This window comes from Pseudonaja textilis, chromosome Z (genome assembly GCF_049901715.1).
Source record: "Pseudonaja textilis isolate UNSWEBS1 chromosome Z, rPseTex1.2, whole genome shotgun sequence".
NCBI lineage: Eukaryota > Metazoa > Chordata > Lepidosauria > Squamata > Elapidae > Pseudonaja > Pseudonaja textilis.
In genome coordinates this window covers 69,345,750-69,369,351 of record NC_142008.1, presented here as the reverse complement: position 1 = coordinate 69,369,351, position 23,602 = coordinate 69,345,750, and the positions used below count along the sequence as shown (strand labels likewise).

At 37.1% G+C, this 23,602-nt stretch overlaps 1 protein-coding gene and 1 long non-coding RNA gene across 5 annotated transcripts in view; one reads left to right on the top strand and one right to left on the bottom strand.

Annotated features, from left to right (window-relative positions):
• Positions 1 to 19,083, top strand: part of LOC148124072 (uncharacterized) — a 41,917-nt gene extending 22,834 nt beyond the window's left edge. The window contains exons 2-3 of the long non-coding RNA XR_015740154.1: positions 15,995 to 16,287; positions 17,979 to 19,083. This is a non-coding gene — a long non-coding RNA (uncharacterized LOC148124072). The remainder of the gene's footprint in view (positions 1 to 15,994; positions 16,288 to 17,978) is intronic.
• SUGCT (succinyl-CoA:glutarate-CoA transferase) overlaps positions 1 to 23,602 on the bottom strand; it is a 480,947-nt gene that overhangs the window by 7,487 nt on the left and 449,858 nt on the right. The gene's annotated exons all lie outside the window — the stretch shown is intronic.

The window sequence follows — 23,602 nt, the reverse complement described above, 5'->3', positions numbered from 1 at the left end:
ATTTTGCCATGATTGAACTTATAGTTACAATTTTTGTTGACCATGTTTTGGACTTGATTCTCTGCAGCCAAAGGCTGTTCCTGGGAGAGTTTTTCTCCAGCCAGACGTTAACCAGGGCATTGGGGACAAAGTTGGAGCTAATAAAGGGACTGATTATCTGACTGCGTTGCCTTTGTGCCATGTCCCAGGTCATCACATTTTGCTCCCCAGCCACCCTCCAACTTGCTTGTGTCTTACATGGGGTGACTATGGATCATCTCAGAGCAGACAATGACCAGCTAGCCCAGCAGGTGTCTCTCTTGGCTGCACAGGCTGTGCAAATGCAAGCTGCCTGGCCACACCACAAATGCCCAGTAGCAGTGCTGGATAAATTTGTTGGCTTGCTGGCCCAATTTCCAGCATTTTGGGGGCAGTGCCAGTTTTATATGAGCCTTCAACTGGAGGACTACTGCACTAACTGGGATAAGGTGGGTTTTTTGATTAGCCTGTTGTCAGAGTCTGCAGTGAATTGGGCAATGCCCAACCAGTTGTTGGATAATTATGCTGAGTTTTGCTATCAGTTAAAGCCATGTTTGAGGATCCTGTTTGGGCCCAAACAGCAAATAGGCGATTGAGAGAATTGAGGCAGGGGTGAAGCTCACTCATTGACTATATTGCTGACTTCCGGGTGGTCACCCAGGACCTGCAATGGGATGAGACAGCACTAATGTTCCAGTTCCAGGAAGATCTGTTGTCAGAGCTCCTGGATGAGCTGGGCACACTGAATGGCCTCGCACCCTGCAGGAGCTCATGCATTTGTGCCTTCACATTGACACTAGGCTTCAGCAGCGATGGGCATGACGATGGATGGAGGCCGCATCCGCTCCCATCAAGATGGCACCACTGTTGGTAGTGACTCTGGACGAGCCCATGCAGTTGGGGGCTGCCCAATCTCACTGGACCCAAGCCAAAAATGATCACCACGAAGGCCATTTGACAACCAAGTATCCCGCTAAGGCACCCAAAGCAGCGATGTCAGCAGCAGTGAGAAACAGGCAGTGCCTGGCGTATGGGGCTTTGTAGGCCAGCTTGAGTGGCATCAGTCCACCCATCTCCACCACAGTTGTCCTTTGTGAAGCACCTCGTGCTGACAGCAAGTGTGTTCGTGCCTGATCAGGGAGCGGTGGAGATCCAGGTCTTGGTGGACTCAGGGGCCACGGCCAATTTCATGGATGCGCACTTTGCTATGCAGTGGTCCATTCCCCTGCAGCAGGTGTTACCTCCGGTATTGGTAGAGACAATTGATGGTCTGCCCCTTCATTCAGGACCTGTGGTTGCTGCAATCAAACGCCTTCAAATGTGTATTGGGCAGCATGTGGAGGAAGCCATGTTCTACGTTGTTGCAATACCTCACTTTCTGATGGTGCTGAGGTTGGAGTGGTTATGGGCCCATGATTCGCAGATCGTCTGGTTGTCTGGAGCAGTGCAGTTCCCTGGCAATAAGTGTGCCACTCGTTGCCTGCACACCTGTGCAGGAGGTGTGGCTAACCTGTGAACCTGGATCTACATGCAGAATTGGTGGACTATGCTGACATGTTTGGGGAAAAGAAGGCAGATCACTTGCCCCTGCAGTGGTTGTATAATTGTCCAATTGACTTGCTGCCTGATGCTAAATTGCCAGTGGGTCGGATATACTCCCTGTCGGAACAGGAGCTGGCTGCATTGCGGGACTTTATTGAGAAGAATGTCCAGAAAGGGTTTATCCAGTCTTCTACCTTCCCATTGGCTGTACCGGTGCTCTTCATCAAGAAGTTGGGGGAGCTGTGCCTGTGTTGTGATTATCACAAATTGAATGCAATCACAGTACAGAACCGATACCCGCTTCCCCTCATCCCTGAACTGATTGAGTGGCTTTGTGAAGCTAAGATCTTCATGAAGGTGGACCTGTAAGGGCCTACAACCTGGTCTGAGTTCATGCCTGCAACGACTGGAAGACAGTCTTCTGGACACATTTCAAGTACACCGTGATGCCTTCGGCTTGACCAATGCTCCTGCCATGTTTATGCATTTTATGCACAACATCTTTCATGACTTATTAGATCAGTTTGTGGTCATTTACCTGGTGACATTTTGATCTACTCGGCATCCCTGCAGGAACACTGGCAACATGTGCAGTTGGTGTTGCAATACTTGTGAGATAACCACCTGTTCGCTAAGCACGAGAAGCACCAGTTCTCACAAACCACGATCAACTTCTTGGGTCATCATATTTCACCTGCCAGTGTGGAAATGGACCTGGAAAAAGTCATTTCAGGTGTGGGAACCTCCACAGCAGTTCAAAGTTGTGCACAACTGTTGGGGTTCTCGAACTATTACTGCACATTTATTCCCCATTTTGCTGCTTTGACTGCTCCTCTTTCTAATCTGGCCCCAGAAAGGGGAGAAATTCCATTGGGGCACTGAAGAGAGGAAGCCTTCAATGCCCTGAAGGCTGCCTTTGCCTCTGAGCCTATCCTGAAACACCCTCATTTGTTCCAGCCATTTGTGGTGGAAATGGATGCCTCTGATGTGGCAGTGCTCCTCCAGACCTACACCCCAAATGCACCTTGTTCCTATGCACCTATTATTCATGGAAGCTGTCAGCTCTGGAGCACTATTATAGATATGGGACATGGAGCTATTGGTGGTTAAGATCACTTTTGAGACATGGCAGCACCATCTGGAGGGGGCATGCCAACAGGTCAAGGTTTGGATGGACCATCACAACTTGGAATACTTACGTATGGCCTGGACATTGAAGGTGTGATCTGATTTTTGAGTGACCTATGTTCCAAATGGGTGGAATCAGCTCACTGACACACTGTCCTGGAAGCCCGAGTATACCCAAAGGGGGGACAAAATCTTGCCTCAGACAGTGATCCCATTGGAGTGGTTCATGGCCATCGAGGAACCTGTAGAGTCCAGCTGGGCAGAGCAGGGGGAGGTAGAACAAGGGAGAGGGAGTTCAGAGGAAGACCCACCAGCCTCTTCATCCTAGGGCTAATAAAGGGACTCCTACTAATTATCTGACTGTGTTGCCTTTGTGCCACACCCCGGGTCATCACAGGTGGAAGCAATCTCGTAGATGACCCTCACTCTGTCAAGGACCTAGGAGTACTTATCTCAAATGATCTAAGCCCCAGAGCTCACTGTAACAATATTGCCAAAAAGGCTTTAAGAATTGTTAACTGGGGAAGAAGGTGGAGCCTCCTCGCTGACAGACCGTAGATTACGACTCTCTGTGGCTATGGTCCATGCTCTTTCATTGGAGAGCCCTGATTATTACGATTAGGGGCTGAAGCTGCCTTGGAGGGGCGGCAGAGTAAGGGGAAGCCCCAAGCCAGGTTGAGGGGAGCAGCATCTCCCCTCCTGAGCTTGGTCTTTTTCCCCCTGAAGAAGACTGCAGCGGTGGTTTAAAATGGCCACTCCGAAGAGGAGGACTCAGCTGGATTAAGATTTGTGCAGGAGGGAAGAAAGTGGTGGATTACATCTGAACTGGGACAACTGGGCAATACAACTAAACAAAAGTACCCCGGGATTAAGGTAACATGGAATTTTTAAGAAAAGAAAAGTGAGCGGCGAAATTACAAAGGAAGAGGGGAAAAAAATGAAAATATTTTTGACAGCTAAGCAGGGCTTCAAACTGGGAAAGGAAGAAGCTGGAACTAAAGATTTAACTAAATTGGACTAAAATGTTTTGGGAATAAACAGGCATAAAATAAAGCTGGACTTAAGATTGTCAAATAATAATAATAATAAAGTTTACAAATTGGAGACTGGACTGGGCTGGAATATTGAGGTTTGAAAAACCCTAAATAAAAAAATAGGGGGAAAAGGTGAAGACTTTGTATAATGGAGAATGCCACCTTTTGACAAAAACTTGAGCTTAAACAAAAGGGAAAGCATCCTGTTTCTGAATGAACTTGTGTGGATATAACATTAAAGAAATATTGAAACAAAGTAAGAATCTTAGAAAGTGAAAGCAGAACCAGAATAAAGAAAAAAGTAAGGATAGACTGACTGTGGGATTGATTGATGGTTTTGGTATAGACCCTCAGCTGGAATACCTGAGAACTTTAGAAAATTGAAAGAAGAAAGAAGGAAAGTAAAAGTGGTTTTTTTGTGGACTTTAACGATCATAAAATATAAGAGTGTGTAATGATGATATCTCTTCGGGAATTAAAAATGGAACTTAAAAATATGAGAGAATTACTACAGGAAAGAGGCAAATCACTTTGCTCTGTGTTAGAAAAAATGGAAATGGCGATTGAAGAACAAGAAGAAAGAGCTTCAGAGGAGGAGGAGTTGATTCAAGGATAAGACATTTTAAATAGACAATTAACACAAAGAACACTACAAAGAAGTGGGGAAAGTAGGAAGGTTAAAAAGTTGAGCTTTAAGAAGGCAATCAAAAGGGGGAATACCTGTGAAGTCACGAAAGGCAGAAAGACCCAGCAGAAAAGGGGAAAGGAAGATATTAAGAAAGAGAGGGATATAAACTGGAATGAGAAAAAATATGGGGAAAAGAGGGAGAGGAGAAGCAGTAAGAAACAGGTGCATGAAATAAAGAAATACGGAAATAGTAAAATGTTGAAAAGAAATGGTTTTTTCAGAGATAATGGTTGATGAATTAAAAGGGGGATTCTGCAGGGTGACAAGGGGTAATAAGAATATTTCTGCAATTAAAAATATTTAAAAATAGGGTAATATAGATACTGATAACTCTTATTAAAAATCAAGGGGGAAAATATGCTGCGGAATCCAGATGAAAAGATGTAATGATTATTATTGTAACTTCTTAAAAATAATGGTTTATTGGGAATCAAGATGAGGGAATAAAGGTATATTTTAATCATTGAAGTGTCACACTCAAAACAGTAAAAGGGGGGAAACCTATACTTGTTTTTTTTTTTTAGTGTTAAAATTTGTATTAATCTAGAATTTATAAAAAGAATGTGTACTGGAAAGGGAATATGACAGACTAAAGAACCAACTAAATTAATAAGTTAATATAGACTATTAAAAGCAAGGAGAGACATTGGTAACTTTTTTTATTATCATTATTATTATTATTATTAGGCAAACACATATTGTTTATCTTTATTTTTAAAATAAATATTAAAGGATTATATTTGAAATAATTGAAATGAAACAAAAAGATGTTTCGATTGAGATTAATGAAAGACGCTAGAATTAATGTGTTTGTTTCTCTCCTTACTGAAAATTTGGAATGGAAAAGGTAATAACAGAATTTAGTATGCATATATGAATGTATAATTGCTGTCATATTTGTATGTAAAGGTGATGACCCAGAAATATGTTGTCCACTAAAAAGAGATTTTTGTTTTTAATGTGAAAAACTGAATAAAATTTGTTAAAAAAAAAAGAATTGTTAACCTTATTTTGTGAAGCTTCTTCTCTTCACTCCACATTGAATTGTTAACTAGAGCATACAAAATCTTTGCCAGACCAATTCTAGAATACAGCTCGTCTGCCTGGAACCTGCACTGTATATTGGACATTAACACAATTCAGTGGGTTCAGGGGTATTTCTCGAGAAAATACTGCACTCCTCCACTCACAATAAAATTCCCTATGCCTCCAGGTTCAAAATTTTGGAACTGTGCTAACTGCGGACCAATCTAAGCATAGTTCACAAAATTGTCTGCTATAACATCTTGCTTGTCAACAACTTCTTCAGCTTCAATCACAATAATACACAAGCAAACAACTGATACAAACTCAAGGTAAACTACTCCAAACTCGATTGCAGAAAATACGACTTCAACAACAACGTGGTCAATGCCCGGAACGCCCTACCAGACTCCTTTGTTACAGCCTCCATCTCTCACAGCTTCAACCTCAAACAGTCTACCGTGAACCTCACTCCATTTTTAAGAGGTCTTTAAAGGGGGAGTGCATAAGAGCACCAGCATGCCTACCGTCCTGTCTTAATGTCCCTATTTATCTATATTTACTTCCTTTGTTCTTGTTTATGTTCATGCTATACTTGTTATTTTGTAGATGTTTGACAAACAAACAAGCAAACAAATAAATATTAGTAATGCTTAAAGGTATCTTCTGTATTGTTCTCACCTTCTTGATCTTGTCAGCTATATATAGCTAGGCATTTATTAGGTTCGCCTTCTCTGGCCTATGGCTCTCCATTAAAAATATTCTCTTTTATGTGTCCCGGTCATGAAGCTGGATGCCTCTTTCCTTTTTTTTTTCATGTACTCACCTGAGCAAGGAAGCTTAGTTTTGAGGTGCTTAATTTATGAAATAAACTCATCAAGGATATAAACATAAGACAACAGTTTAAAAATGAATATTTGGGGATGAAGAAAAACATAGAATCAATTGAAAATTTTAGCGAGGAATTTCAAGAAGCCTCAATAATGTTATGTTTTACTCAATTGGCAGGACATTTTTATGAATCCAGTTCTTTTAATCCAGTTCTCCATAATTTTTTCAAAAATGATTATAAAACTTCAGTAGATGAATATAAGAAGTTGTTTTTTTTTTTTTTAAGAAAGGAAATTCTTAATGCAGCTAGTATTATTTTTCTGAAATGCTTTGTCTATTTGAAATAAACAAATACATAAAAGCTCTGTAAACATGCCCTCACAGATATGCTCTCTACCACAAAATATTACTCTGGACAATAGATTTTGCAAATGTCATAGGTCCAGATTTACAAACGATAGTTGAGTCTGTGACATGAAAACATACTGTAGAGATTATGGCTGAATTTCCAGCTCAAGGAAATAACAGAAAAAATGTCTCCTATTTATCTAACTGGTTTTAACATAGTAATTGTTTTGCATTATTATGAAATCATATGCAGGAGCTTTCTATGAGAATTTAACAGAAATATGTTAAGCTGGGCAAGTGTGCATGGCTGTGCATTAACTTTGTACCCAATGATATTTAGCTGCTCTAGTGGAAGCTCCTATTTGCACACGGGATAACTGAAATGCCATCACTAAATTGGGCTACCATTTGTTAAACCACACTTTTTGCTGCTGTCTCCAATTTCAAACAGGCATCTGTTTTATTTTAATTTTAAATTCTTTGAAGAATACTCAGCGTTAGTACTTGAGTGGGTGTTAAGGGAGAGCAAATTCCACATTTGAACCCTATTCAGACAAATTTACAAACTGACAATTTGATCAATACCAATACAATAAGAAGGCCAAGCAATTGTGTTGGCTTTCCACTGTCTTTTGTGATGCTGGTCATGTGATATTCAGCTCAACAGAGCTGGGAAATATCAAAGCAATATGAAGCATCTCAGTTTCTTAAAACAGGCAAGCAACCTTCCGTTTATGTTGCATGGGTGTGCCTGGGTGAGCAAAGTAGAGCTACCATATATTTTAAGCTACCATGGTTATGCTTTTCAGTAGCCTGTATTAAACATTTTCATTCTGTTCCAGGAAGGCCAATTTCTGTCCCATCTTCCAAACATTAGATCAGGAACCAGTGACCTAATTCACAAGTAAAATAGAATAATTGGTACACCCATGAAGAGGAATGAGACATAAAGCTAGGAAGTTTTCCCAATCCCCCACCACCCCACTTTTCTTACTTTTCCTGCCCCCCTATGAATTGTGTGTGAGAGAGGGGATTCTTCCAAGAAGACAACTAAAAAGTATGAGGACATAAATTATAGTCAGATTGGAACCAGCCATTCATAAGCAATATTCCATTGCAAAAGCATACAGATCAATTTCATTAAAGCAATTCTGCACTCTCCCTGACTTTTTCCACCTCCTGATGTTTTGGACTAGTTCCTTTTTATTCCTTTTAACTGCTGGAGAAAAATTCTTTAACTTCCTTGGGTTAGCAGTTTTGAAGTTCTAATCGTAAGCAGCAGGTGCCTTTAAAAAAATAACAATGTTTCCATCATGGGTCTCTAGGAGATGAACAGTGTCTTCCTCTCAAACACTCCATGGTCTTTTATCTTTTGCCATTTGCACTTGTGGCTTTTGGATTTGACTATTCCACCCCCACTCCCCCGCTTTCCATTATATCTTTTCCTGCTGTACTACTTTCTATTTGTTTCTACCATATTACTGAATTTACATTAGTAATCTGTTAAATCTAGAAGCTTTGAGAAATTACATGATCACTAATGTATGAAAGGATTATTAGCTTTCAGAATAAGCATTTTGTTCATAATTCTTAAGCTAAAACTATATTGTACAAAGGCTTCAGCTACTGTATTATAACACAAAATTCTACAAACATTAAGTCTTCCCATCTCTATTTCAGAAATAACATTTTCTTTCTTAATGACTCAAAATCTTTTAACTAAAAATCAGTTCATATTTCAAAAATCTAATACTTCTTGATATCATTTCTAATGGAGGACAGTAATTCATGACTCAGAATTAGCTATATCTATCTGAAAATTATTCTTGAGTCAAACAAGGGAATTTTTCAGTTTCGGCAATCACATCTGATACAAGCAGCTGTGTCTATGATTATGACACATCACATGCCACTATTTTCTGTATTGATATGTTCCTGGATTCAATTAACTACAAGATGAACAAATGTTGTGGCATTGATACTAGTAGCAAAAGGTACAAGAAGTTCCTTCATTTAAAAAAAACAAATGCTGTATCAGAAAGAGTCTTAGGACTAACAAATTTATCACTAGTATGTTCCAAAGTCATAACGGTTAGTCCCTCACAACACTATCACTACAGGTTTTTCATTATAGAAATCTTCTGTGCTGTGAACCCTTTAGCTGTGCTTCTGTTTATTAATCCTGCTGTGTCCTGTCTGACATCAAGAAATACATGGCACATTTTCATTTTTCCCACCAGAGCAAATGATTTGCAACTTGCATATTCTGCATATTCCATCCTGTTTTCCCTTCTTGGTCTGAAGGATCCACAAATAGTTATTTTCTTACTGGGAACTAACTAAAGTCTAGTCTTCCAGCTTTGGGGAACATTTAAAGCAAATTACATGGAAATTTCTATAATGTCAAAAAAAAAAAAACCAACTTGTGCTCACTTCAGGGATAAGTGACTCATTCATATACAAATCTTAGCAAAAAAAAAAAAAAAGCACCTGCTTAGCTGAGTCTACATATTGCTGTCTACAATTCACGAAGTCAAAGCCTTGATGCTTCTCTGAGATTCTTGACCATTTTAGAATAGAACGGAATGGAATGGAATGGAATGGAATGGAAGGGAACGGAACGGAACGGAACAGAACAGAACAGAACAGAATAGAACAGAACACTTTATTGGCCAAGTGCGATTGGACACACAAGGAATTTGTCTTGGTGTAAATACTCTCAGTATATATAGAAAAAGTACATTTGTTAAGAATCAAGAATCATAATGTACAACACTTAATGACAGTCATAGGGTACAATCAACAATCAAATCATACTAGGAAACAGTCAAATGGGAGGGGAGGGGTGAGAAGGAGTGGTGAGAAGATTAACAGTAATAGTACTGTACACTTTGTAAATAGTTGAACAGTGTTGAGGGAATTATTTGTTTAGCAGAGTGATGGCTTTCGGGGAAAAACTGTTGCTGTGTCTAGTTGTTCTGGTGTGCAGTGCTCTATAGCGTCGTTTTGAGGGAAAGAGTTGAAACAGTTTATGTCTGGGATGTGAGGGGTCTGTAAATATTTTCACAGCCCTCTTTTTAACTCGTGCAGTATACAGGTCCTCAATTGAAGGCAGGTGGGTGTTAGTGTTTGGGGATAAACCCCCAAGCAGAGTATGCAGCAGCAGTCAAGCCAGGCAGGCAAATGAGAGAGAGGCTGGGCCCAAGAGTATACACACACTGGAGACAAAAACACTGTTTGTAGTTTTAAAATAGTTATTTAATACACACAGAGAGTAAGAAGTGTCATTCAGTCCATATATCATTATCCAGTATATCCATCCAGTTATCAAGTCCATTAACAGTAAATACAATGTCCTTATCTGCTTGTAAATCTTCTCCTCCCGATACCTTTCTCTCAAAGACAACGCTGAATCCTCAGCTCACCAGGCAAACAGTCCTTGTGTTCAGTTGAAATGGTATCTGGCACAGTAGCCATCCAGAGTAAGCAGATAGACGTTCCAGCAGGCAGCAGACCAGGAACAGAACCAGGTGCATCCAGAAGCAGGGTCTATTACGTTTCCCTTCCTACCTATATTACTGCCTGCAACCGCACCCACAATGACATTGCAGTTTCTTGCTTAAAGCTACATAGACACTTAATCCTAGGTTTACATATTTATTCAACCCAAACCTGGTTGGTGTATGCATATACCCAACATTCTCCCCTTTTGGGTGACATAAATATGTAATGCCTTTATATTCTAAACCCATATTTTTCACAACTCTCTAGATGCTTAATAGCACCTTGGGCTTTAGTAAAATGATCAGCTACATTGTCCTCCGACATGCAGTACTCCAGCTGTATCAATTTACTCTGTACAGATTGTCTTACATTAAGATACCTCAAATCTGTATGTTTACTTCTCGTTTTAACTGCAATATTAGTGACCATTTGAATTGCTGCCTGATTATCTTCATGTACAACTATAGGGTAATTTACCGTTATACCCATATCCATCAACATTTGTTTGTACATAATTAACTCAGTACACAATAAAGATAAACAGGAGAATTCTGCCTCCATAGTAGACAAACTTATATGCTGTTGCCTTATAGACTTCCAGCCTATTAATGTCTTACCCAGCATTATGGCTGTTCCTGAAGTCGACTTTCTAGTATCTCTTTCTGCTGCAAAACTAGCATCTGCATAAGCACTCAATATGAGATCACCTTTTGGTTCTAAATACAGTGCATGGTGTAATGTTCCTTTAAGATATCTTAGGATTCTTTTCAATGCTATCCAGTGACATTGAAGCGGATCGTTATTGTGTCGTGCCAGCTGATTAATACTAAAAGCAATATCTGGCCTTGACCAATTGCTAATATATGATAAGCTACCAATCAAAGATTGATATAATTCCTTATCACATTTGGGACTTTGTGTATCCATTTTGCAAATATCCTGACTCATTGGAGTCTTTGCAGGCTTACAGAGTTCCATTTTATAATCTATTAGCAATTTAGATATCTTATCTTCCTGAGATATCTTAAAACCTTTCTGTGTTCTCAGTATATTCAAACCTAGATATCTCTTTATCTCCCCTAATTGCTTGATTTTTATTTTCTTGGCTAATGATGATATTATTTCATTTGCTTCATCATTAGTTTTAGTAATCAAAGCAATATCATCAGTAAACAACAATAATAATGATATCTTCCCATTCTTTTCTCTCTTAAATAGACATGGGTCGGCTAAACCAGCTTTAAACCCTATATTGTTCAGTTCCTTTACAATATACTGGTTCCATTCATAGCCCGATTGTTTAAGACCATAGAGGCTCTTCTTTAACAACCAACATTCATTATTATTGTCTCCTTTAAATCCATTAGGCCTTTTCATATACACAGTATGTCTTAGTGGAGCGTGCAAGTAAGCAGTTTCCACATCTAAATGGTTAACTATATATTGCTTGCTTGCTGCCCACACTAATGCTGCCCTTAAAGTTGCTGCTTTCAGACTAGGTGCAAATACTTCATCATAGTCTTTTGCACTTTGTCTAAAGCCTTGGGCTACTAACCTTGCCTTATGGATTGTGTTTTCATCCTTATCTGTTTTTATTTTAAAAATCCATTTGCAGCCAATGGGTTTTTCATTACTAGGTAATCTCACGTTTTCATACACTTTCATATCCTTCAATGATTTCAATTCCTTATTGATAGCTGCATACCAATTTTCTTTCTCTTTAGAAGGATATCTTTTAATCTCATCCACAGTATTTGGGATTCTATTTTCCTGGCACACTGTGTTAGCCTGGTATCTATCAGGCGGTCTAGAAATACATGTAGTCCTTCTGGGTATTACTGGGCTTGGTTGAGTTACTACCTGTTCCTCATCTTCAGCTATTTCTTCCTCTAGGGGCTGTACTTCTTCCTGTACTTCTTCCTTTACATTATTTTTAAAGTTACAGGGATACTTAATGGGATTTCTGTATGATTCAATAATCACCTCGTTATTGCTATCCTGTTCTAACTTATCCCATCCTACGTGCTCTAGAAATTGGGCATTGGCACTACATAACACCTTAGATGTGCCTTTCTCCCAAAATCTATATGCCCTATGGTTAGCTTGGTAACCAACGAAGAAGAATTGTTTAGCTCTGTGTTGCCCTTTACGCCTGAGTTGTGTAGGGATATGCACCCATGCTGGTGCACCAAATGTGTGCAGGTAACTCAAATCAGGCTTCCTGTCATGCCACATGGTGAATGGTATTTCACCAGTGGTTGAGTTAACAACATTATTTAATAAATGATTAGCACACATTGTGGCCTCCCCCCACAAAGAATCAGGTAACCCAGAATCAGTTAGCATAGTACGAGTCATTGCCTGCAGAGTTTGGCCTCGCCTTTCAACATATGCATTGTGCTGTGGTCTGTATGGTGCAGATGTCTTATGAACTATTCCAGCTGCCTTTAACCTATTCTGGAATTTGCTATTAACAAATTCCGTACCATTATCTGTCACCAGGGTTATCAGTTGCCGTTTGGTTTTTCTTTCAGCAAACCTTAACCAGTTGAAGAAATGTTGATATGTTTCAGTTTTGCTTTTCATTAGGTAGCAAAACCCATATCTAGAGTAATGGTCCATAATGCTCAGTATATATCGAGCACCCCCCATACTGGGTTTCCTTGGACCTATAATGTCTGCAAATACTACTTCTAAAGGTTCTTTAGTTTTGAAACCATTTAGCCTATTTGCAGGCATTATTTTACTCTTATCTTCACAACAGACATTACAACGCAAATACTTATCACGGGGTTTTAACCTTATTCCTTCAGATAACTCTACTGTACGTTTTAGCATTTTAAAATTCACATGCCCCAAACGCCTATGCAATAAATGGATACATTCATCATGAGGCTTGATATTATTAAATACAGTCTGTGCCTCCCCTTTCTTACTATCATGTAAGACATATAATGCTCCATTTAAAGCTGCAGTTACCCTTTTGCCATCTCTTTCCAGTATGCACTTATTATTCTTGAATGTAACTACATATCCTAGTTTATCTAATACTCTTACAGAAAGTAAGTTCATCTTTAACTGTGGTACATACATCTGGTGGGTTTGTTATTATGTTCCACAAACCTTCTCTTCGTAGAAGTAAACTACATTTCATTGACCATGAAACATAGTTTGTTCCATCTAGTCTGGATATCATGGACAGACTTGGCAAATTTACTTGTGCCATTGCTCTTGTGATAAACAACTATTTAACAAACAGTTTGTATTTACAGTAATGTGCAACTCACACCAGCTCTCACTGCTATATCCTGGTTAGTTAGACTGTGCACTCTGCTGGGCCCATAACCAATGTTAGTGTTTGGGGATAAACCCCCAAGCAGAGTATGCAGCAGCAGTCAAGCCAGGCAGGCAAATGAGAGAGAGGCTGGGCCCAAGAGTATACACACACTGGAGACAAAAACACTGTTTGTAGTTTTAAAATAGTTATTTAATACACACAGAGAGTAAGAAGTGTCATTCAGTCCATATATCATTATCCAGTATATCCATCCAGTTATCAAGTCCATTAACAGTAAATACAATGTCCTTATCTGCTTGTAAATCTTCTCCTCCCGATACCTTTCTCTCAAAGACAACGCTGAATCCTCAGCTCACCAGGCAAACAGTCCTTGTGTTCAGTTGAAATGGTATCTGGCACAGTAGCCATCCAGAGTAAGCAGATAGACGTTCCAGCAGGCAGCAGACCAGGAACAGAACCAGGTGCATCCAGAAGCAGGGTCTATTACGTTTCCCTTCCTACCTATATTACTGCCTGCAACCGCACCCACAATGACATTGCAGTTTCTTGCTTAAAGCTACATAGACACTTAATCCTAGGTTTACATATTTATTCAACCCAAACCTGGTTGGTGTATGCATATACCCAACAGTGGGTATTAATTGTTTTTTCTGAAGTCCTAATTATCGTCTGTGTCTGTCCTGTTGGGTTGCAGAACTGAACCAGACAGTTATAGAGGTGCAGATGATAGACTCAATAATTCCTCTGTAGAACTGGATCAACAGCTCCTTGGGCAGTTTGAGCTTTCTGAGATGGTGCAGAAAGAACATTCTTTGTTCTGCTTTTTTGATAATGTTTTTGATGTTAGGTGTCCATGTTAGGTCATGTGATATAGTAGAACCTAGAAATTTTAAAGTGTCTACCGTTGATACTGTGTTGTCTAGTATTGTAAGAGGTGGTAGTATTGGAGAGTTTCTTCTAAAGTCTACTACCATTTCTATGGTTTTGAGTGTGTTCAGTTCCAGATTGTTCCAATTACACCACGAGGCAAGTTGTATAACCTCCTGTCTGTATGCAGATTCATTGTTGTCTCGAATGAGGCCAATCACTGTTGTGTCATAAGCAAACTTCAGTATTTTAACAGATGGATCGTTTGAGATGCAGTCATTGGTATATAGGGAGAAGAGAAGTAGAGATAGTACACAGACTTGGGGGGGGGGGGGCTGTGCTGATTATACAGGTATTGGATGTGATTCCGCCTAGCTTCACCTGCTGCTTCCTGTCTGTTAGGTAGCTTATGATCCACTTACAAGTGTGTTCATGTACCGCTAGTTGGTTTAATGTGTCTGGAATAATGGTATTGAATGCTGAACTGAAGCCTACAAAGAGGACCCTTGCATAGGCATTTGGAGATTCAAGGTGTTGTAGGATGTAATGCAGAGCCATGTTAACAGCATCACCTGTCGATCTATTTGCTCGGTATGCAAAACTGCATGGGATCTAACAGTGGATCCGTGATAGTTTTCAGGTGGGACAACACAAGCCTTTCAAAGATTTTCCTAACTACAGATGTTAGAGCAACACACCAGAAGATCAGACTCTAGGCCCCAAAATGACTTCTTGAAGATTGATAGACTTGAAGAACTTGCTCATATCTGGGAACTGTAATAAGGCCTCGGGAATATAAAAGAACTCAATGAATACTAAACCCTCATCTGAAAAAGAACCCTGGTCTCTGGGACCTGTCCAGGGTTCTGACCACTCTACTTTCCAATGTTACTTCTTTGACCTATTAATGGATAAATTTACCATTAATCTGCTTTGATAATCTACGCAATCTCTGCTAGGATCACTCCTACAATCAAAACCAGGTTTTTCCAGCATGGAACACATAATTCTTTCAATCTAACCAAATGTGGAAGTTGGAGTGGTAGCACTTCTACAATACAAATGTATTATTTCTCTTAATTGTTTCAATTAGTGTCTTTCAATATGAACAATTATTTCCAGAAAGTTCTCTGTGTGTGCTCGTGTACATGTATGTATGTGGTTCTGTAAAAAATAATTCAACTACATATAAAAAAAACTTGCCCCACAAGCGTACGCAAATATTTAATACGCTTGAATATCTTTCTTAACTTATGTTGATTCTCATGATGATTTCTGCACCAGCTTTTTCCCATAAGATTTAATGCTCATTTTTCACTTTAATGCACCGGTTCTACTGCCTAGTTACCTTTCATACAACAGATATGAAGGCATTTTTCTAATACTTGCTCATTCACTTGAACAGTATTATTTAGTCTAGTCTCACAATGGGACAGAGCTCAGACTCCCATTCAATTTGCCTTATTCCTTCGGTCTTCCCTTGGAAGCAGAGCTTTTTTTTTTTTAAGAGGAAAGCCATTGCTTGCCGTTGCACACTGACAGTAGGGTTGGTATGGGGGTGAGTTATTTAATTTTCAATTTTCAGATGAATATAATTTACAATGGGTCCATATATGTGAGATGAAATAATTCTAGGCTAGGAGGCAATACATTTGAATTGTATTTGTATTCCTTCAAATTATTATTATTTTATTTATATTTTCACTTAAACAGGGCTGTACTTCCGTCACCTTTGGAAGTGAGGACCTTGAGCTCTGCAGTCCCATTCTGAGCTCAGATCATCGGAGGGCCCAAGTCGAGGCTATAGCCACCCTGGAGGGGTGGTGAATAAAGGGGGGTCAACTGGCAGGTAGAGGGGAGCTGCATCGCTCTTCCCTGACATAGAAATCCCCCTCATCTGAAAACGAGATGCAGTGGCAACCAAAATGGCTGCCATGAAGACAGAGATAGTCTGAATACCCAAGTCTGTGCAGGAGCGAGGAGACAGTGAATGGTCTGTGAACCAGGTGAGAATACCTTTGAAGTTCTAAGTGCAACCCTGATAAAGATATTCACAAAAGAGGACTCATAAGGATTTTTAAACTGGCAACGACCTAATACTGGATAGAATTTTTAAAGTACTAAAAACCTAATTTAAAAAACTGAAACATGGAAGCAAAGTAAAATGAAGGAAGAATATAGTAAAGTTCTTAAAAGATAATTGAAAATCAGACTTTGTGATTGGACAGATTTTGGCTTTGGATAGGCATTTTTAAAATGCTGTAGTCTATTTGCAAAAAAAGAATATATATCTATTTTTTGAAATATTGGTAAAGTTTGATGAGAAAGAAGAAAAGAAAAGTGAAAACTGATCTAAGGGCGCCATCTGCTGTTAAAAGAAGATACTACAGATCCCTAAAGTTTTGATAAGACCTGACTTAAGGAGAATTGAAAACAAGAATTAAAGAAATTGTATTATCAAAATAAATAATGATAATTGTATTATCAAAATAAAGTTACAATATAAAATTTAACTGGTGGAGAAATTTATGAAGATTTCACCCTTGGATTATTTAAAAGAATAGATTGACTAATTTGGGGACATTAAGGATCTTGGATGTTGGATTTATAGTCTGAAAAGTGATTTTGGTTTGAACAAAAGACTGTTGGACAATTGGATAGAAAGAAAGAATATAAACAAAAACAAAGATGAGTGGAATTTGCAAAGAAATCACATTGGAACTTCAGGATATAAAAGACATTATGAATAGAAGATTTGAGGACATTTTGACTAAAATACAGAGCATGGCAGAAGATTTGGAAATAGAAACACAAATAACAGAAAGAAAACAGGAGAACCAGGAAGAGGAGGAGCTAATTGGAAGAGTAACTAGAAAAATAGAACAGAAGGAACAACAAATAAAAAGAAATGACAAAAAGGAAATAAAATTAAAAATGATAATGATTGATGTAATAAACCTAGAGGAGAGTATTTTAAGGGAAATCGAACAGGGATTGGAATTTCAGGAAGAATTTCTTGGGAGAAAGATAGGGGTAAGAGTAGATAATTTGAAAATGAGACAATGGAATATAACAGAGAAGGGAGGAATGATTAAGAGAAATGGTAAAAAAATTGATAGATAATGGGAGACAAGCTAGGAAGCAATTAATTAAAGCTTTATTGAGAGTGAGAGACAATAAAAAGATTGTGATTCCACATAAATGTGTGTATTATTATTTAAGATGTATAATTGCTAACTGTAATAAACATGAAAATTAATATTTTATCGTAAGAAAAGAAATGACATGTAGAATCTGATGATAATAAAAGTTATATAGTCAAATATAGGATAAAATAAAAGTAATTATTTATTATTAGAATTGTATAACTTGCTCAAGTAAATAGGATGAATATTATCTTGTTTGTATTAAAATGAGACTAGAAAGGAATTTTGCCTTAAATATAATAGTGGCAAAACCAAGAATCAAAAAGGGGATAAATAATAGAAAATATAAATTAATATGAATTTATGAATGGTTATTAGAATTATATAATTTGTTAAAAACATTGCAAATATGAATATAGTATCTATAATAAAAGAAATCATGTAAAGAACACAAAGACTGACACAAAAATAACACATGGTAATATTGAATAATTAAGATAGATAATTTAACAAAATATATGTATTAATAGAAATGTTCTTTTTTATGATAGAAGATGTCCAGAGAGACAGTGGAATGGAGAGAATGGAAAATGAAGGAAGAGTCTGGAAACCAGGGCTGGGAAAAACATCATGCTAAGATTGCATCGCACTGCACTCATATTGGAAGCAAGGAGGAACTTCTGGGTTGAAAAGATTAACTGGTGACATCACCATTGCCTGGGGGGTGCCCAGTTGGTGGCTGGAAGAAGGATGAGAGCTCACCCTGCCCCATGGCAGCACATGGATCTTGAATGAAGGATTGCTGCCAGCATCCTAACCATGAGAACCACCATGTTCCAGGCTAAGATAATTCCCAGTAGTGTCAAATTTAGATTTCAGGATTCTGGAAGTTGTTCAAATAACTGAGATAGATACAATTTTTATTTGAAGAAAATTTAAATATTGAAATCTCACTAGAAATAAGTAAAAATCCAGCCAGAATTTATTCACTTAATTTATTTGTCTACACTGTTCTGGTAAGATTCTGGTTTCTTTGTATAAAATAAAAATGGTTGTGTGCTTAAACTACCATCTGTATTTGTACTTCAGACTATGTTCTAGAATTTTCTTACTCTCTGTAAAAATCTTCAGTTGAGGTATAACATTAATTTGGAAATGTGTATCCTACCTCTTATTTATCGAGATTATAGGAAGGATTTTTCTCTGCTCAGGGAATTACATTTACATATATTTAATTTAAAATGGAATTATACAATTTATCTTACATTTTTAAATAAAGTTTTATTATATTTATATCTGGGGAAATTGGTGTATTTTTCAATGCAGGTAAAGAAGAATGAAAATATCTGATAATGCTACATAGGTGGTAGCATCATTTAAGTTATTTTCTTAGTTTAAAACAACAAAAACATTTTAAAACTTTTTAATTGCCAGAAAGCAATATAGTTCATGAAACTCCTGTGTTACCCACTGAGAATATGAAAAGCTAGCAGCTCTAGGACCTCTACTGAAAGAAAGTTCAGACTACTAGCATCCTATTCTATAGGCTTTTCTGTTATAATTTATACATCTGATTTCCTACCCCAACATATTGTCTATACTTTTTTAATAAAAAAAATATTTTATATTTACAGTAATTCCATCTTTTATTTCAACAATGTATCGACTGGTGCTATGTATCTTGTGCTAACAATTGTGATTAAAACTTTTCTTACCAATATAACAATAATCATATTTTCTTTATAATCATTTCTTATATCTATTTTTAACAATCTTAATTTATTTCTCTATATATTCATCGACTCTATTTTAACTTATTTTGCTTTCCAACCATTGATAAAATAAATCTCATTCCATGTAATATTCCATTTCTTCTTTTTCTTTAATTGCCAGTATTAATCTATTCATCTCTGCACATTCAAATATTTCCTCACTTTACCCTCTCCTAATATCTTATCACTTTTCCAGTTCTGAGTAAATACAATTTTAGCTGCTGTTAATACATGAATAATTAAATATATTTTTTCTTTAGTGTAACCTTCAGGTACCATCATCACTAATAAAAATATTTCAGATTTCAAATCTATGTGTTGCTTTATCATTTTTTCCAACCATGTATGTATCTTTGTCCAATATATTTTAGCTTCTGCACAAGTCCACCACATTTGGTAATGTTCCAGGTGTCTGGTAGCACTTCAAGCATCTGGCTTATTTATCTTTAAACATCTTGGCCAATTTTGCTGGTGCAAAGTGCCACCTATAAAACATCTTATATAGATGTTCTTTATATGCTGTTGATATTGTTAATTTATAATTCCTTTTCCATAACTTCTGCCATTTATCTAATTCTATGGTATACTCAAAGTTTTTTGCCCATGCTATCATCATTTCCTTTACTTGCTCTTCTTCTAATTTAACACCTAGTAAATAACAATACAATTTTTTGATCAATTTATCTTCCGTTCCTGTTAATATTTTATCCAATTCTGTCAATTCCTTATAAATACCTCTAGCTTTAATATCTTTTTCGTATCTTGATTGTATTTGATAGTATTTGTGAATATGAATACCAATGCATTTCAACCCCTTGTTCATTCAGTTCTTGCTTTGTTTTGAGTTCACCCTTTTCATTCAATATATCCTTATATCTAGCAGTAGTTCCCATTTTACAAATATTTGGGTGTATAAGGGCTTCCATTGTTGATAACCAGACTGGAATTTTCAAATAATGTTGTTCTCTAGTTTTTTCCCATCCTAACAACAAAGCATTCCTAACCACATGTCTCTGAAAATATCCATTTATTTTATTTCTCCTGTACTATAAAAATGCATGCATACCCAGTTGCAAATCATGCCCTTCCAATGTCAACAACCTTCTATTTCTTAATGTAATCCATTCTTTCATCCAAGTTAACATTGTAGCCTGATAGTATATTTCCCAGTTAGGTAATCCAAACCCTCCTCTATTTCTTGCATCCAGTAACATTTTAACATTAATTCTTGCTTTCTTCCCGTGCCATATATATTTCAATACTTTTTCTGAGATTTTTTTTTGTTTTTACAACAAAGACAAACCAATAAAACCATCTTTCAATTCAACAGTGTGTCGGTTGGGTATATATGTCCTGTGCAGATAGTAATATCATACATTTCTTATTTATTTATATATTATATATAAAACCATTCTCGTTAATATTTTATCTCACATTAATCAATTATTATGTTATAATTAATATTTTAATTATTATCTTTCAAAAATATATTCCATCCGTATCTAAATTATATTCATTCTTAATTAAATCAATTAATTATAATATATTATTACTTCTACTATTATCACATGATTCCATTTCTTAGTCTTCTGTTTAACCATTCATAGAATAAATTCCAAATCTTATAATAATCTTTTTCCTCCTGTTCTCTAATTGCCATTATCAATCTACTCATTTCTGCACATTCCATTATTTTTTTAATTGTTTCCTCCTCTGTCGGAATTTTCTCGTTTTTCCAATTTTGTGCAAATACAATTCTAGCTGCTATTAATACATTAATGATCAAGTATGTTATCTCTCTGCTATAACCTTCAGGTAGAATTCCCAATAAAAATATCTCTGGTTTAAAATCTATTGTGCTGTTTCATCATTTTTTCTAACCATATGCGTATTCTAGTTCAGTATTTTTTAACGTCAGTGCAGGTCTACCATATATGGTAGTGTGATCTAGGTATTCGATTACATTTCCAACATTTCGACCTTAACTATTCTTGCTGGGGGTAAGTGCCACCTATAAAACATCTTATACAACTTCTCTTTGTAGTCATTGACCTGGTTAATTTATAGTTTCTAGTCCCTAGTATATTTCAATACCATTTTGTTAATATCTTCAAAATATTTTTTTCTCCAGTTTTATCGGAATTGTTTGAAACAAATACAACACTTTTGGTAGTATATTCATCTTAATTGCTGTAATTCTTCCTGTTAGTGATAACTTCATATTGCCCCATTTTTCCAAATCTATCTTAATTTGTTGTTTTAATTTATAATTATCTTCTTTAATTGTTCCACATCCAGCCATTAGCTGAATCCCCAGGTATTTAACTTTCTTTACTCTCTGGATATCTAATAATATCAGTATTTCCACCATTAACACCTTCCCATCATTGTCTTGATAAATTTGTTTAGCTTTTATAGTATCTTTTATATATAGTGCTATTCCTCCTTTACTTTGTTGTGCCAGGGAGTTATATAGTTCCCCATTCTTAAGATAGTCCAATACTTTCTCATATTGTCTTTTGATACGCACTACTTGTAAACAGATTATATCCAATTTCAATTTTTCTAATTTATTGAAAATCCTTTTTCTTTTTATTGCTGAATTTAGTCTATTTTAATTAATTGTCATCAATTTTATTTTCTCTTTCATATCTTTATTTATAATGCAGTTTTGTTGCTCTTGTTGCTCTTATCTCTTTTGGTTCCTTCAGTTTTTCTTCTTCTCTTCTTGTTCTCTCGTTTTCTTTCCTCTCCTCTTTGTCGTATTTCATTTGTTCCTGCGGCTTCTTCTCTGTGTTTTATTTTTTCTATCTCCCTCATTTTCTCTCCCTCTTGTTCTCTAAAGTTTATTTTTTTTAATTTGGTTTGTCAATTGCTTACAAGATAATAGGTATAAGTAAAAACATAGTTATGAATACATGGATACATATAAGAAAAATAAAAGAAACAATAGGACAGGGACGGTACACACTTTGATGCACTTATGCATGCCCCCTAAAGACCTCTTAGGAAAGGGGTGAGGTCAATAGTAGAAAGTCTAAGGTTAAAGTTTTTGGGGTTTGGGGAAGAAACCACAGAGTCAGGAAGAGTGTTCCAGACATTGATCACTCTGTTGCTGAAGTCATATTTCCTGCAATCAAGTTTGTTGTGATTAACCTTGAGTTTGTCTCTATTGTTTGCTCTTGTATTGTTATGGTTGAAGCTGAAGTATTCATTGACAGGTAGGACATTGCAATGTATGATTTTATATACTATAGTTAGATCAGACCGAAGGTGGCATAGTTCTAGGTTTTCTAGGTCTAGAATTTCAAGTCTGGTGGCATAAGGTATTCTGCAATGAGTAGAGGAGTGGAGAACTCTTCTTGTGAAGAGGGTAGCAGTATTGTCTGTGGTGTTGAATAGCTTTATATCGTCAGCGAAGAGAATGCAGTTGCTCTTAATATGATCACAGAGGTCATTTATGTAGAGTTGGTCCTAGAACACTGCCTTGGGGGACACCACTGTTGACAGGTACAGAATTTGATAGGACACTCCCAATTTTGACCATTTGTTGTCTGTTTGACAGGAATGCTTCTATCCAGTTATGCAGGTGTCCAGAGATACCATAAGATTTTAGTTTTAGGAGTAGTTTGTCATGTACCACTGAATCTACAGACTTACAGAAGTCTATGTAGATTGCATCTATTGCTCTGCCCTGATCGAGTTGTGTAGTCCATATGTTTTAGCAGTGTAGGAGTTGCAGATTATCGGATAGCTTTTTCTGAAACCAAATTGTTTATTAGAAAGTAAGTTGTTTGTCTCTAAGTGGAGGATAAGGGATTGGTTAATAATTGATTCCATGACTTTACGTGTGACGCAGCATAAAGAGATTGGTCTGTAATTTACAACTAGGCTGGGGTCTCCCTTTTTGAAGATGGGGATGACCGTGGCTTATGACCATAGGTTTGGCAAGGAGCTGGTCCTGAAAGATTTTTCAAAGATTATGCTCAGAGGTTTGCCTTTGGCAGCAGATAGCTTTTTAAAGAAGTAGGTACATATTCCGTCTGGTCCAATAGATAGAGATAGTTTTAGATTGCGTAGTGTTTTTTCAACATTGTCCATTGTAAAATCAATATGTTTTAGATCATTGTAGTTGTCTGTGGTTCGACTAGGAAATACTGGGCATGATCCATTGCTGTTTGCAAATACTGAGCCAAAGAATGTGTTAAAGAGGTTGGCTTTAATGGTGTCATCACCAGTCTTTACTATTAGGTCCTTTCAGAGGTGGGATGGACCTTGAGTCTTTCAGTTTGTTGTTTACAAAATTGTAGAAAGCCCAGGTGGAATTGGTGCATAGAAGGTTTTCCTCTTGTTTAATGTGATAAGTGGTGCATTCAGTCTTTATCTGGTGGCATAAACTTTTG